Source organism: Hordeum vulgare, chromosome 2H (assembly GCF_904849725.1).
Source record: "Hordeum vulgare subsp. vulgare chromosome 2H, MorexV3_pseudomolecules_assembly, whole genome shotgun sequence".
Classification (NCBI taxonomy): Eukaryota; Viridiplantae; Streptophyta; class Magnoliopsida; order Poales; family Poaceae; genus Hordeum; species Hordeum vulgare.
Window position 1 is genome coordinate 330,509,218 of NC_058519.1, and position 15,181 is coordinate 330,524,398.

General features: G+C 54.5%; 1 protein-coding gene across 1 annotated transcript in view; it reads right to left on the reverse strand.

Annotated features, from left to right (window-relative positions):
- The window catches only part of LOC123426194 (indole-3-acetaldehyde oxidase-like), a 59,811-nt gene that overhangs the window by 11,813 nt on the left and 32,817 nt on the right, over window positions 1-15,181 (reverse strand). The gene's annotated exons all lie outside the window — the stretch shown is intronic.

Sequence of the window (15,181 nt, forward strand, 5' to 3'; positions counted from 1 at the left end):
GCGATCCGCGACCTCAACCTGCGGTCTCGAACCTCCGGACTTTCCTCCAGGCTCCGTACGCAACCCCGCCACCACCGCCTCCGCCGGCGGCGCCCTTCGCGCCACCGCCCCCGGCCACTGTCGCGCCCCAGGGCCTGCCGATCACCCAAGTCCGGTGGCCGCCGTCGCCGTCCCCGCTACCGACGTGGATTGACACGCCAACCTACACGACGGCGCCACTACAGCCGACGGTGTTGCAGCCACCCGCCCCCACCTTCGGGGGGTTCGGCGGGTACACTGATCCGTACGCCGGGAGCTCCGTGGTGCCGCAGCACTCTCCTTCCGCCGCGCTGGGTCGTCACGAGGGCACCTACGCGGCCTCACCACACGTGCAGCAGCCACCCCGCTTCACCAAGTTGGAGTTCGCCACCTATGACGGCACCGTCGACCCCCTGAACTGGCTCAATCAGTGCGACCAGTTTTTCAGGGGGCAGCGGACCATGGCGTCCGACCGCACGTGGATCGCCTCCTACCACCTCCGTGGCGCCGCCCAGACTTGGTACTACGCCCTCGAGCAGGACGAGGGCGGGATGCCTCCGTGGGAGCGCTTTCGCGACCTGTGTCTATTCCGGTTCGCCCCTCCATACGTGGGAGCCGCTTGGCCGAGCTCGGTCGCCTTCCCTTCACCACCTCGGTGCAGGACTTCGCCGACCGCTTCCAGACGTTGGCCTGCCATGCGCCTGACGTCACGGCTCGCCAACGCGCCGAGCTCTTCGTCGGCGGCCTTCCCGACGACATCCGCATCGACGTCGAGATGCGCGACCCCTAGGACCTGCAGACGGTCATGTATTACGCACGCGCGTACGAGCAGCGTGCCAACGCCCTGCAGCAGGCGTTCCCGGGCCGCGGCACGCGTCCCCCGCCCCGCCCCGGCGGCCGCCACACCGACACGCCCCGCCCTGCCGGCTGCTAGTGCGGCTGCCCCCGCGCCGACACGCACCTTCCGGCGCTTGACGTCGGCCGAGCAGCTCGAGCGGCGCCGCAAGGGCCTGTGCTTCAACTGCGACGAGCCGTATGCGCCGGGTCATACGTGCGCCCTCCTGTTCTACTTGGAGACCGTCGACGACGCGGAGGTGGAGGCCCTCACCGCGGAGCTCGATGCCACCACACTCTCCGAGGCCGGCGTCACGACCTACGGGCCGGTCGACGCGACCGCCTTCGTCATCTCCCTTCATGCCATGGCTGGCATCAAGACGGCAAAGACGATGCTGCTTCCGGTGACGATCAACGGGGAGCGTCTCACCGCGCTCGTAGACACGGGTTCGACGCACAACTTCCTGTCCGGGGACGCCATGCGCCGCCTCGCACTCCAACCGGCAGGCTCGGAGAAGTTCAGTGTCACCGTCGCCAACGGGGACCGCCTTGCTTGCCAGGGGGTGGCGCGGCAGGTTCCCGTCCTCATCGGCGACGAGCCGTTCTCCATCGACTGCGTCGGCATCGACCTGGGCTGCTAAGACTTCATCCTCGGCATCGACTTCCTGTCCACTCTCGGCCCCATCCTTTGGGACCTCGATGTGCTGTCCCTCATCTTCTGGCGCGAGGGCGGCTGTCGCGTTCAGTGGACAGGCATCAGCAGCTCCGGCGCCGTGACTCCACAGCTCCAGTTGATGGCGGCCGCACTGGACAAGGCGCATCCCCTCCTGGCCGACCTCCTGCAGCAGCACAACGACATCTTCGACGAGCCACAAGGCCTCCCTCCCGCGCGGCCTTGTGACCACCGCATCCACCTGCTGCCGGACACGGCACCTGTAGCCGTGCGTCCGTGTACCGGTACCCTCAGCTGCAGAAAGACGAGCTCGAGCGTCAGGTGGCGGTCATGCTCGCGCAGGGCATCATCCGGATTTAGACATCGCCGTTCTCCGCCCCGGTGCTCCTTGTGCGCAAGCCCGACAGCACATGGCGCTTCTGCATCGACTACCGCGCCCTCAACGCCCTGTCGTCCAAGGATAAGTTCCCCATCCGCATCGTGGATGAGCTCTTGGACGAGCTACACGGAGCACGCTTCTTCACCAAGCTCGACCTTCGCTCGGGCTACCATCAGGTGTGCATGCACCCTGACGACATCGAGAAGACGGCGTTCCGCACTCACCATGACCACTTCGAGTTCCTGGTGATGCCGTTCGGCCTCTCCAACGCGCCGGCGACCTTCCAGGCCCTGATGAACGACGTTCTCAGCCCATACTTGCGCCGCTTTGTGCTTGTTTTCTTTGATGACATTCTCATCTACAGAGCATCTTGGGCGGAGCACCTACAACACGTGGCCATCATCTTCAACGAGCTTCGAGCACATCGTCTTCACCTCAAGCGCTCGAAGTGCTTGTTTGGCACGACCTCCGTCGCGTACCTGGGGCACGTCATCTCGGCGGACGGGGTAGCGATGGACGCGGACAAGGTCGCCGTCACCGCGTGGCCGATCCCGCGATCACCGCAGGAGCTCCGCGGCTTCTTGGGCCTCGCCGGCTACTACCGGAAGTACATCCAGGACTTCGGCCTCATCGCCGCGCCACTGACGCGTCTCCTTCGACGCGACGCCTTCTCCTGGGACGAGGAGGCGACTACGGCATTCGAGGCTCTCCAGTGGGCGCTCACGACGGGACCCGTCCTCCAAATGCCGGACTTTGATATGTCGTTCATGGTGGACTGCGACGCCTCTGGCATCGGCTTCGGCGCCGTCCTCCACCAGGGCGAGGGACCGCCCGCCTTCTTCAGCCGCCCCTTCGCCGCTCGCCATCACAAGCTCGCGGCCTACGAGCGCGAGCTTATTGGGCTGGTTCAGGCGGTGCGCCACTGGCGGCCTTATCTTTGGGGCCGGTCATTCCGTGTGTGCACGAACCACTACAGCCTCAAGTTCTTGCTGGACCAGCGCCTCTCCACAGTTCCGCAACACTAGTGGATCAGCAAGCTCTTTGGCTTCGACTTCACCGTTGAGTACCGCCGCGGCCGTCTCAACACGGTCGCCGACGCCTTGTCCCGCCGCGACACTGAGGATGTCGCGGACGACGTTGCCATGGCTGGCACTATCATGTGCATTCGCTCCGGGCCATCTTTCGCCTTCATCGACGACATTCGCCGGGCAACTTCGACGGCCGTGGATGCTCAGGGCCTGCGCCAGCGCCTTGACGCCGGCGAGCTAGACGCGCCCTGGCGCTTGGACGAGGGGCTGCTCCTACATGGCCGCCGCATCTTCGTGCCCGACCATGGCGACCTGCGCCACCAGGTCCTGACCTTGGCGCACTCTGCAGGGCACGAGGGCGTGCAGAAGACTCTCCATCGTCTCCGTGCTGATTTTTACATCCCCGGTGATGGCGCGATGGTCCGCGACTGGGTGCGGTCGTGCGTGACGTGCCAGCGGAACAAGACGGAGACACTACGACCCGCGGGTCTGCTGCAGCCGCTGGACGTACCCTCCCAGGTGTGGGCGGATATTTCCATGGACTTCATCGAGGGCCTTCCCAAGGTGGGCGGCAAGTCCGTCATCCTCAGGGTGGTTGACCGCTTCTCCAAGTACGCGCACTTCATCGCCCTGGGTCATCCATATGCAGCCGCCTCCGTGGCGCGGGCCTTCTTCGACGGCATCGTCCGCCTCCACGGTTTTCGGTCGTCCATCGTCAGCGATCGTGATCCCGTGTTCACGGGACATGTCTGGCGGGATCTCTTTCGACTGGCGGGCGTGAAGCTCCGCATGAGCACGGTGTTCCACCCTCAGACAGACGGCCAATCCGAGGTGGTCAACAAGGTGATCGCCATGCACCTGCGTTGTGTTACTTGTGATCGTCCACGAGCTTGGGTGGACTGGTTGGCATGGGCGGAGTACTGCTACAACACCTCCTATCACTCCGCCCTGCGCACCACGCCTTTCGAGGTGGTCTACGGGCGGCCACCTCCGGCGATGCTCCCTTACGAGCCTGGGACGCCTCGGTCCGAGACGGTGGGCGACTTACTCCGCACCAGCGACGACATTCTGGCTGAGGCACGCCAGCGTCTTCTCCAATCACAGCAGCTGGCTCGGAAGTACTACGATGCTCATCATCGCGAGGCGGAGTTCGCGGTGGGCGATTGGGTGTGGCTGCGCCTCCTCCACAGGACCACGCAGTCTCTGGACCCGCGCTCCAAGCGCAAATTGGGACCTCGCTACGCCGGTCCCTTTCGTGTGCTGGAGCGTGTCGGCACACTCGCATACCGCTTGGAGCTGCCAGCTGGTTCTCGCCTCCACGACGTCTTCCATGTCGGTTTACTGAAGGCCTACCGCGGGGACCCTCCTGCAGCGATGCCGGCCCTTCCTCCTACTTCGGATGGCCGCCTCCTTCCAGCTTCCGCATAGGTGGCGAAGGTGCTGCAAGCGCAGCATCGTCGCGGCGTCTGGCATGTCTTGGTACAATGGACCGGCCTGCCAGAGGAGGAAGCGACTTGGGAGAAGCTCGACGATTTCCGCCAACAGTTTCCAGATGTTCAGCTCGAGGACGAGCTGTTTGAGAAGGCGGGGAGAGATGTTATGACCGGTACAACGTACCAACGGAGGAGGCCCAATGGGCAGGGTCAATTATGGGCTTAGCCCAAGTTATCTTACCTATCTTAGAGTCCAAGTTATATTAGAGTCCAAGTTATATTAGAGTCCAAGTTAGAGTCCAAGTTATCTAGGGTTTAGTGGAGGCTGTCCTCCTATATAAATACATGTACCCCTTCAATATTAAGCAGACAATAAACAGTATATTCTGTTGTCGTCTCCCTTAGGAGACGAGAGCCCCAAACCCTAGCCGCCTCTCTCTCTCTCTCACGCCGCGACGGCGCCCAACCGCCGGCGCCGGCGTCCCCGACCTCGCAGCCCGCACTTCCACCCCTACAACCTACGTCCGAGACCTGGTAGAACCCTAGCCTCTACCAGACCCCCTATGTAAAGCCAACAAAGACGCGACGCCGCCCGATCTGACGCTTGGCGGGTTGGGCGAACCGAGCAAGATCGACGATGTCGGTGTAGATGTCTGGCTCGAGAACAGGCGCTCTGATCTTGCCGATGAAGACGTCAATCTTGCCGAAGGGGACCCGTATCCTGATTCGATTGTACCGGCCTCAGGACCCCAACTCGTATTGTCGATGTACCACTTTCCACGGCGGCTCTTGGTCATGAGACCAACCGCGTAGCTCTCGAACCCTAGAAGGGATCCCTTTGAGAACTCAACTCCACCGTGCGCTAGCCCCATGGTGGGCGCCAACTGTCGTCGTTTTGTCACAACAGATGTCCTCGTGAAAGGAATCAGTGGTGAAGCCATCGCAACTATGTAGCGACTCAAAGGGGTTGATCTGGAACGAGAGACAAGTTTACCTAGGTTCGGCCCCTCCGATGGAGGTAAAAGCCTACGTCCTGCTTTGTGTGTATTGATGATGAAATCAATTACAAGGGTGCGGTTTCGCCTGACCTAGCTCTTGATCGATTGTAACTTAAGTCTACCAGCCCTAGAGACTCGCCTTTATATACAGGTCGAGACCCTTAGGCTTACAAGAATCCGGGTCACATTATGACCCTGGACGTGGTATATCTCTAACTCGCCTTGCTCCTTAAGCAAGGAAACTCCTCGCGACCTTCTCCCTTGTGGGCCATCACCCGCCATCTTCGTGTCTTGGGCCGCTGCCAGCTCTTGTTGGTAAACCGCCAATGTGAGTCCACATGTGCTCAACCAAGTCATCCTGAAGCTGGATATGAGTATGCCAATCACGCAATTCCCGATGAAACTGGACAAATTGTTCAAAGGTTGTAGGAGGTGCATGCCGAGGCTCATTATTTTTCACCCTGGAAATCAAACCCTTGGTGGTAGATGCTATCATCGTGCTCACCCTCCACGATCATGTTGTGCATGATCACACAAGCAGTCATCACCTCCCAAAGCTTCTTCGTACAACATGGCAATGCAGGGTTACAAACGATACCCCACCGAGACCGAAGCACACCGAAATCATGCTTCACATCATTCCTAGCACTCTCCTGCATTTGGGCAAACCTCTGTCTCTTCTCTCCTTGCGGGTTGGTATGGTCTTCACAAGAGTTGACCACTGAGGATAGATACCATCAGCTAGGTAATATCACTCGTTGTAATGGTGGCCATTGATCTCAAAGTTGACCTCCGGGGAGTGGTCTTCTGCAAGCCTTGCAAACACCGGAGAACGCTGAAGAACACTAATATCATTCTCAGAACCAGCCATGCCGAAGAAAGTATGCCATATCCAGAGATCTTGTGAAGCCACAACTTCAAGTATATCAGTGGCACCTTTCACATGCCCCTTGTACTCCCCTTGCCAAGCAAATGGACAGTTCTTCCACTTCCAGTGCATACAATCTATACTACCAAGCATGCCCGGAAAGCCCCTCTCGACATTGATTGCCAACAACCTCTCTGTGTGAGCAGCAGTTGGCTCTCTGAGGTACTCAGGGCCAAAAACTTCCACCACGGTCGTGCAGAAACTAGAGAGACATGAGACATGTGGACTCACTCATACAAACATACTCATCCACAAGATCACCAGGAATTCCATATGCAAGCATGCAGATAGACGCAGTGCATTTCTGGTATGAAGAAAAACCAAGCTTGCCTAGGGCATCCTGTTTGCACTCAAAGTATGGGTCATGTGCGACCACACCCTTGCGAATATGATTGAACACATGCCTTCTCATTCGGAATCAGCGACGAAATTGATTTGGCATGAAGAGTGCACCGTGCTTAAAGTAATCGGCATAGAGAAGGGCGTGGCTTTTCTCCCTATTGCGGTTCAAGGCCGGAGCATGGCCGAGGATTGATCCCATGAACCGAGGCCGCTTCCTACTAATGTGTTCATGCACGACCAACGCAGCGGCCAACTCTTCATCGTCCGATGATGAATCATCCGATGAGCAAATAAAGTTGTGAAAGACAAACTCATCACCGCTATCCATTGTACCTTGCGAGCAATCCGTCGAACGCCTTGCGGTCGTGCTGGCCGGAGTAAGTGGTGCACGCCCTGTTCCTCTCGCAGGCGACGATGGCCGGCCATAGTACGTGATGCTCGAGAAGGCCCCGCGGCAACGAACGGTCGGTCGGAGGTCTGGGACGGCGGGCGACGCCAGCTGCCGTATCTATCTCTCCCACCGGCGACCAAGGAGAACCACTGTCAAATGCTTTTCGGAGAGCCAGTGCGGAGCTAACTATGGCATGGCGTGGTGCTTCGCCGACCTTTGTGGAGACGGCGCGGACGGGGAGGGTGGTGACGGCAATGCCGGGGGCAAAGGGAGGTAAAGAAAGAGAAGGGGAGGCCTGTGTCCCCAACGGGCGAGCTAGGGCAGAACAAGGATACGCGCTGCTCACGTCCGCGTGTGTCCGTTCGACCGCAAACTCGACCCAAAGTTAAGCCAGAAATGAGTCGAAAGCGGACAGAAAATGAACGACGATATGTTTGTCGCCGCGCGTTGGAAGGTGTGCTTTGTTTGTTTACCCTCAAACAGACCGCGGACGGAAAGGATGGAGTCGTGCGTTTAAGTTGACCTGGTGGGATGGAAAGTTGAAAATAAAATGTACTACTCCGACAAAGTTCGTGAGAGATTAATTTTACTTGCAACGCACGCACGTACGCGAGGTAGAAACAAATAAAGAAATGAAACAGACCAGACCGATCGCAGAGGCATGGAGTCTGACCTGGACGGTGGGGATGAGGGTTCACGGGCGCCCATCTTCTCGACCCCACTAATCATCACATCACAAACAAATAAAGAATCGGATCGAAAGATTCCTTTCGGGTTGTATCATCGATGTGGCGTTGCGCTATGTCCGTGTACATACATACATACGTACATACGTGTCCAGCAACCATTAAGGTACTTAGCCTATAGTCTATAGATGCATGGGTAGCAGCAGAGGCACGTGGACGCGACATAGAAAGATACTATGAAAAAATCTCAAGCGTATATGCAAAGCTGCAAGCCTGCTGCTATTATCCAGCGAATGCTACAATGGCATAACTGTACGCGGCTGTCGGACCAAAAACACGAATGCACGCATGCCACACGCACATGCGCGACCCATCTCGTCTCTCACCACACGGGCCTTTCGTGTCGACGAGCGCTCGTACCGTCGTACGTGCTAAGAGCGCCATCACTTGCAAATTCACGTTCTTAAACGTCCGCGTAAAATGGATAGCGATGATGAGTTTTTCTTTACATCACCGCTATCCATACTCAACGTGTCTTCTATTTATCCATCGTACAAATATATTTTTTATTTTTTTATATGTTTGGTTGTTTGTACGTGATTGATTTAGAGAAAAAAAGAATTTATAATAATAAAAATATCCGGGATGGGATCGCGTTCTATGTGGTGGACTGACCGAACGCGTTTGAGTGCGCAGTGGCGGAGCTAGCTTTTCACATTAGGGTGGTCCGCCTCCCTCAATTTTTTTTGATAAGATGACTGAAATCATGAATCACTGGTTATGGTGGTGACGTATGTTCAGTTTGCTCTATGTTCACATTCGACGTAGACAATGTTGGCTCTTTAATTTGCTCTTCGATCGCAATTCGCAAACATACAAGTTGTCCAGTTTGCTCTTCGATCACATCCAGCATATTCACCGCCTTCTTTTTCTTCCCTATCCTCAGAGTTTCTTAACCTAAATGACTTTCAGAATTATGTATATGTTCTTCATGTCGTGGTCTTGTGAATAGCATACTTCAAAAGAACAAACACTGAATCAGAAAATTTGTGCATTTCGATACCTCAAAATCCTTTGCTTTTGGCCAGATTTGCAGCAGGAGGCGATGCCGCGACGGAAGGGGCGCTAGCATACAGCAGGCCGGCCGGCGACACGGGCGTGGCCTAGCAGCGGAGTAGGGGCACGTGCAGGGAGGCGTCGGCTGGAGCAGGGGCACGCGGGTGGGAGATTGGGAGGAGAGGCGGGACGACGGCACAGGCGCGACTGGCGACGAGGAACAGCGATGCGGCTGCAGGCTGGGCGCGTCGACAGTGCGTCGAGGTCAGGGTCGGGGGCGAGACTGCATGAGGGTGAATAGGTCTGAGTGGTTGGATGCGTTCGTCATAGGTTACTGGGTGTGTTTATTGGGTTGGGTATTTCTTTTGGCCTAATTTAAATGTATAAGTTTGTCGGCTGTCTCAAAATCCCAGGGTGGGCCGCGGGCCACCCTGACTACCCTGTACATCCACCTTCATATACTTCCCATGTTTGAGATGGATACGAGGGTTCGCGGACAGCTCGGGCACGCGGACAGCTTGGGCATATAGAGATGTTATGAGTGGTTTGGTTGGATCACTTTTTTTTTCTTTTTTTCTACTGTCCAGTCACTGACTGAACGCGCCCGCACGCATATGAGAGGTCATTTGCGAGGTCCGGCTTTAGATGCTCTAATGAAGAGGCAGGGTGTTGCTTTTTGAGCTCGGCCTCGAGGAGGCCTTCGAATTCAAAATACAAATTTCATTAAAATTCATATTTTTATGTTCCAAAACATTCTGAAAAAATACAGATTCCATGAAGGCATAACAGACATGTGTAATTTTCAAGGCAAAATACTTTGAGATGAGGGTTGTGGGAAAAATTCTGGGGCAAATACTTTGAGATGAGGGTTGTGGAAAAAAATCTGGGGCTTTGTAACACGATAACTATTCATTCTCTGAGTCTGTGAATTTGTCTTTTTATACATATCGCATTTCAAGGTATTTCATTCTAAAAATTTACGTCACATACATATAGCATCCTTGTTTACTTGTACTATTTTTTTCGATTTTTTTATACCAAAACATTTAAATTTTAATTTTTTCAAAAATTTCGAGCTCAAGTAAGGTTGGTCACCAAGACGACGTTCTCGAAGAGAGATCATCTAAAAAAGGGAAGAAAAGAGATGTCAAGACTATAAAAGAAAACCAGATCCAGAAATCTAACATTTTCCAGTTAGAAAAAAGCCTGAATGAAAACGCAAAAACCAAGAAAGACTAACCGATATCTTCTGTCATTCTGGTTAATCTAGAGATGACATGGAAGGCTATTAGAGCACCTCTAGCAGGCCCCGCATCCCGCCCCGGTCCGGAAAATAACCGTCAAAATGCAGGTCGGGGCGGAAAAACCTGCCCGATCAGACCCCGCATCCCGCCCCGGCCCGCAAATAGTTTTTCGGGGCGCGGCAAAATCTCGGCGCCAACCCGCGTATTCGCCCCTCGCCGCTGCGGTGCCCTGCATATAAGCGGGAAGTGGTAGGTGGGGGGACATTTCAGCCCGCGCTTTCCCCCACCAACCACCTCCCCTCTCCCCCCCTTCGCCCAAGATTCCGACGAAAGCAGCCGGCAGAAGCTCGCCGAAAGGCCGCCACACGCACAAGGCCTCCGCTCCCCCCTCTCCCCCACCCCCCCCCCCGACGGCGTGTCGCCGGATTTGCAGATCTGCGGACCTTCGTCGCAGGGCCGCCGGATTTGGCTTTTGCCGGCCGTCGATGGCTGCGCCAAGCGATGGAGTGGTCGGGGAGCATCTCCCGCAGCCCCGGCAAGGGCGCATCAGCACATGCAGGGACGGGTTCGTCCTCCCGGCGTCGCCGACGATTTGCGGGCATGGATTCATCCGGCCGTCCACCGGGCTCAGCACTCGCGCAGCGGCTCTGTGGCTCGCCGTTGCCGCTCATACAGTGCGACAACTGCACGCGAACAGTGTTGCGACTTACTTCGGGCACGCCAAACCACCCTGGATGGGTGTTCTTCAAATGCGAAAACGACGGGGTACGTGCACTTGCGATATCTCATTCTTTGGTTCAATTGCGGATCCTCATTCCGAACATGGTTATTCTTTTGTGTAGGAATATGGTTGCTCATTTTGGTTTTGGGAAGGCGAATACATTAATTTATTGATAGAAAGAAAGTTAATAGATGTCGATGCACTCCTTAGTAGAATAGAAAACAATGATGCGGCTGCATGTGCAACGTCTACTTCTTTCGAACCAAAGATGAAGAATGAAGAATGCAAGATGAAGAATCCGCAGATCAACAATGAGTGCATGGAGAAGATATTGCTTCAACTAGTTGGAGCAGTTATGGAAGTTGGAAATCTTCTAAAATGCATACTTGTGGTTCTTGTTTTCTTTGGTCTTGCTATTCTAGCAAAGATGTAGTGATGTCTTATGTATCCAAATGTTGTTGGAAAAGCAAAGAAATGCATTATTCTAGCAAAGATGTGGTGCATATTTAGGTTTTTCGGGCCGGGAGGAGCTGCGCCAGATCAGACCCCGCAAAGCCGACCCGTAAAAAAGCATATTCCACGAATATGCTTTTTTACGAGTCCGTTATGCAGGGTCTGTATCCGCGGCCGTGCGCGCCGGCTCGCAAAGGCGTTTTTCCACGAACTGCAAACACGTTTTGTGGGCCGGAAGGATGCGGGGTCTGCTAGAGTTGCTCTTAGTAGATGCGTGTGTTGCCTTCCACTTGTCCATCCGTGGCGTTTGAGGGTGTTTCCTACCCTGCTTCCGTCTCGCCCATGCGTTGTCTCTCGGTTCAGCTTGGTGCTCGTTCGTCTCTGACATTATTCTGTTTGCGGTCTTCTGCCAACTGTGTGGGTCGCTCTCCTCCGACCCTTGCGACTTCCACACCTTGTGATTGTCGATCTACATCGACTCCTTCCGTGACTTCTACCGGTGATTGTCACTCCGCCAACTGTGTAGGTCGCTCTTCTATGACTCCTGCGACCTCCACACTTGGTGATTATCGATCTACATCGACTCTTCCTGTGACTCCTATCGGTAATTGTCACTCTACATCGACTCTTTCCGTGACTTCTACCGGTGATTGTCACTCTACACTGACTCCTCTCGTCGACTGTATTGGTGCATGTGACTTCATCGACACGCGCCTTCCCTTGGCGCTTGGGGCTTGTCTGTGTGCGCCCTCGTCTCCTTCATCGGCTCTTGTGGGTGCTACTGGTTATGCTACACGGCAACCTCTAGCGGCTTCCACAGGCGGCGGTGGTTGCTCCTCTCCCGATGCTACTACGCCGCCTACTTCAGCTATGTACTTCACCGAGGACGAGATTACACGACTTCGCGCCCTGCTGATTGTCTCTGACTCTCTATTGTCGGGTGCGTCTACATCGACATCTTCCGTTACGCCCCTGACTGAGCAGGAGATTGGACGATTTCGATGTCTGCTCGCTCCATCTTTTGGTTCTTCATCGACAAGTTCTGTTGCTTCTGCTACGGACTCTTCTGGCATTGTGAAACCACCTTCTACACAAGCAGGTACATCTCCGTGGATTCTTGATACTAGAGCATCTTTTCATATGACTCATGATTCATCAACTCTGTCATCTACTCGACCTCTTGATTCTCCTGTTCATGTTCTTACTGTTGATGGTACTTCTCTCCCGGTTACTGGCCGAGGCACTCTTAGCACTTCATCTTTTCATGTTCCCGATGTTGCTCATGTTCCTCGGCTTACCATGCAGCTCATTTCTGGTGGTCGGATTGTTGACTCTGGTTGTCGGGTCATTCTTGACTTTGACTCATGTTCAGTTCTGGACCGTCACACTGGTGTTCTTCTTGGTGCTGGCCCCCGGCGCCGTGACTCTCAGGGTCTCTGGGAGCTTGACAGGCTCCACCTTCCATCCGCTACCACCGCAGCTAGTCTCTCCACCTCTGTTGTCTTGTCTACCAGCTCTTTTCAGCAGTGGCATCATCGTCTAGGTCATTTATGTGGCTCTCGTCTCTCATCCTTAGTTCGACGTGGTCTTCTTGGATCCGTCTTCGGTGGTGTGTCTTTAGACTGTCAGGGTTGCCCGCTTGGTAAACAGGCTCAGTTACCTTATCCTCATAGCGAGACTATGCCTCAGCGTCCTTTTGACCTTGTTCACTCTGATGTTTGGGGTCCAGCTCCCTTTGCCTCAAAGGGGGGCCATCGCTACTATATTATCTTTATAGATGATTTCTCTCGACACACGTGGATCTATTTCATGTCTTCTCGTAGTGAGGTCTTATCTATCTATAAGCGTTTTGCTGCCATGGTTCACACTCAGTTCTCTACGCCTATTCGTGTGTTCCGTGCTGACTCTGCCGGAGAGTAGATCTCCAAGATGTTGCGTGGATTTCTCGCTGAGCAGGGTACACTTGCTCAGTTCTCTTGTCCTGGTGCTCATGCTCAGAATGGTGTGGCTGAGCGCAAGCATCGTCATCTTCTTGAGACGGCTCGAGCGATGATGATCGCTTCCTCTCTTCCGCCTCACTTTTGGGCTGAGGTTGTCTCTACTTCCACCTGTCTCATCAACCTTGAGCCATCCGCTGCCTTGCAGGGTGGCGTTCCTTTCAAGCGTCTCTTTCATCGTTCTCCCGATTACTCGGCGCTTCGGTTGTTTGGTTGTGTTTGTTATGTTCTTCTTGCCCCCCGCGCGTTCCTTTCAAGCGTCTCTTTCATCGTTCTCCCGATTACTCGGCGCTTCGGTTGTTTGGTTGTGTTTGTTATGTTCTTCTTGCCCCCGCGAACGCACCAAACTGACCGCTCAGTTTGTTGAGTGTGTCTTCTTAGGCTATAGTGATGAGCATAAGGGCTATCGTTGTTGGGATCCTATCGGTCGTCGGATGCGTATTTCTCGGGATATGACTTTTAATGAGTCTCGTCCCTTCTACCCGCGCCCATCTACCTCGACCTTTTCAGTGGAGGATATCTCTTTCCTCACTTTTCCTGACACACCTATCACCCCCATCGAGCCTTTGTCTATTCGTTCTGCTACCTTTTCTTCTCCACCTCTTACCGATTTGCCACCACCATCTCCCACGGTTTCCTCACCTAGCATGTCACCGGATTCTGCACCTTCATCTCCGGTGACTTCTTCGTCTCCACCCCTCGATTCTACCTCAGCAATTCCTCCTTGTATTCTTCCATCTTTTCCTTAGTATTTCACTCGTCGTTCACGTAATGTGGATGCCTATGTGGATGTGTCGTCCTCCTCGTCTCGGCCTACCTATGGCTTGCGCCCTCGTCCTCGTCCGCCTGTTGATCGCCTTGGATTTCCCACTGCTGGTGCTGCTGTTCTTGAGCCGACTTCTTATCGTCAGGCTGTTGTTCATCCTGAATGGCAGTTTGCGATGGCAGAGGAGATTGCTACTCTTGAACGCACTGGTACATGGGATCTTGTTTCTCTTCCTCCCGGTATTCGTCCCATCACTTGTAAGTAGGTCTACAAGGTTAAAACTCGCTCCGATGGTTCTCTTGAGCGTTACAAAGCTCGTCTTGTGGCTCGTGGCTTTTAGCAGGAGCATGGTCGTGATTACGACGAGACTTTTGCTCCTGTGGCTCATATGACCACTATTCGTACACTTCTTGTCGTGGCCTCTGCACGCCATTGGTTTGTATCTCAGCTTGATGTTAAGAATGCCTTTCTTAATGATGAGCTGCATGAGGAGGTGTAGATGCAGCCACCACCTAGGTATTCTGTTCCTGATGGCATTGGTATGTCGTCTTCGTCGCTCTCTCTATTGCCTTAAGCAAGCCACCCGCGCCTGGTTTGAGCGTTTTGCCTCTGTGGTGACTGCCGCTGGTTTTTTAGCAAGTGCTCATGATCCAGCATTGTTTGTCCACCTTTCTCCTTGTGGTCGGACCCTTCTTCTCTATGTTGATGACATGATCATCACTGGTGATGACCCCGAGTATATTGCCTTTGTAAAGGCCCGTCTTAATGAGCAGTTTCTTATGTCTGATCTTGGACCTCTTCGCTACTTTCTTGGGATTGAAGTCTCTTCTACCTCTAATGGCTTTTTTATATCCCAGGAAAAGTATATCCAGGATCTTCTTACTCGTGCTGCTCTTAGTGACGAGCGTATTGTTGAGACTCCCATGGAGCTCAATGTTCACCTCCGTGATACTATCAGGTGACCCCTTATCTGACCCGACGCGTTATCGTCATCTTGTTGGCAGTCTTGTATATCTAGCTGTCACTCGTCCGGATATCTCTTATCCGGTTCATATTCTGAGTCAGTTTGTCTCCGCTCCCACCTCGGTTCACTATAGTCACCTCCTTCGTGTTCTCCGATATCTTCGGGGCACGGTCTCTCACCGTCTATTCTTTCCTCGCTCCAGTTCTTTACAGCTTCAGACCTATTCGGATGCTACGTGGGCTAGTGATCCTTCAAATGGCCGTTCACTTT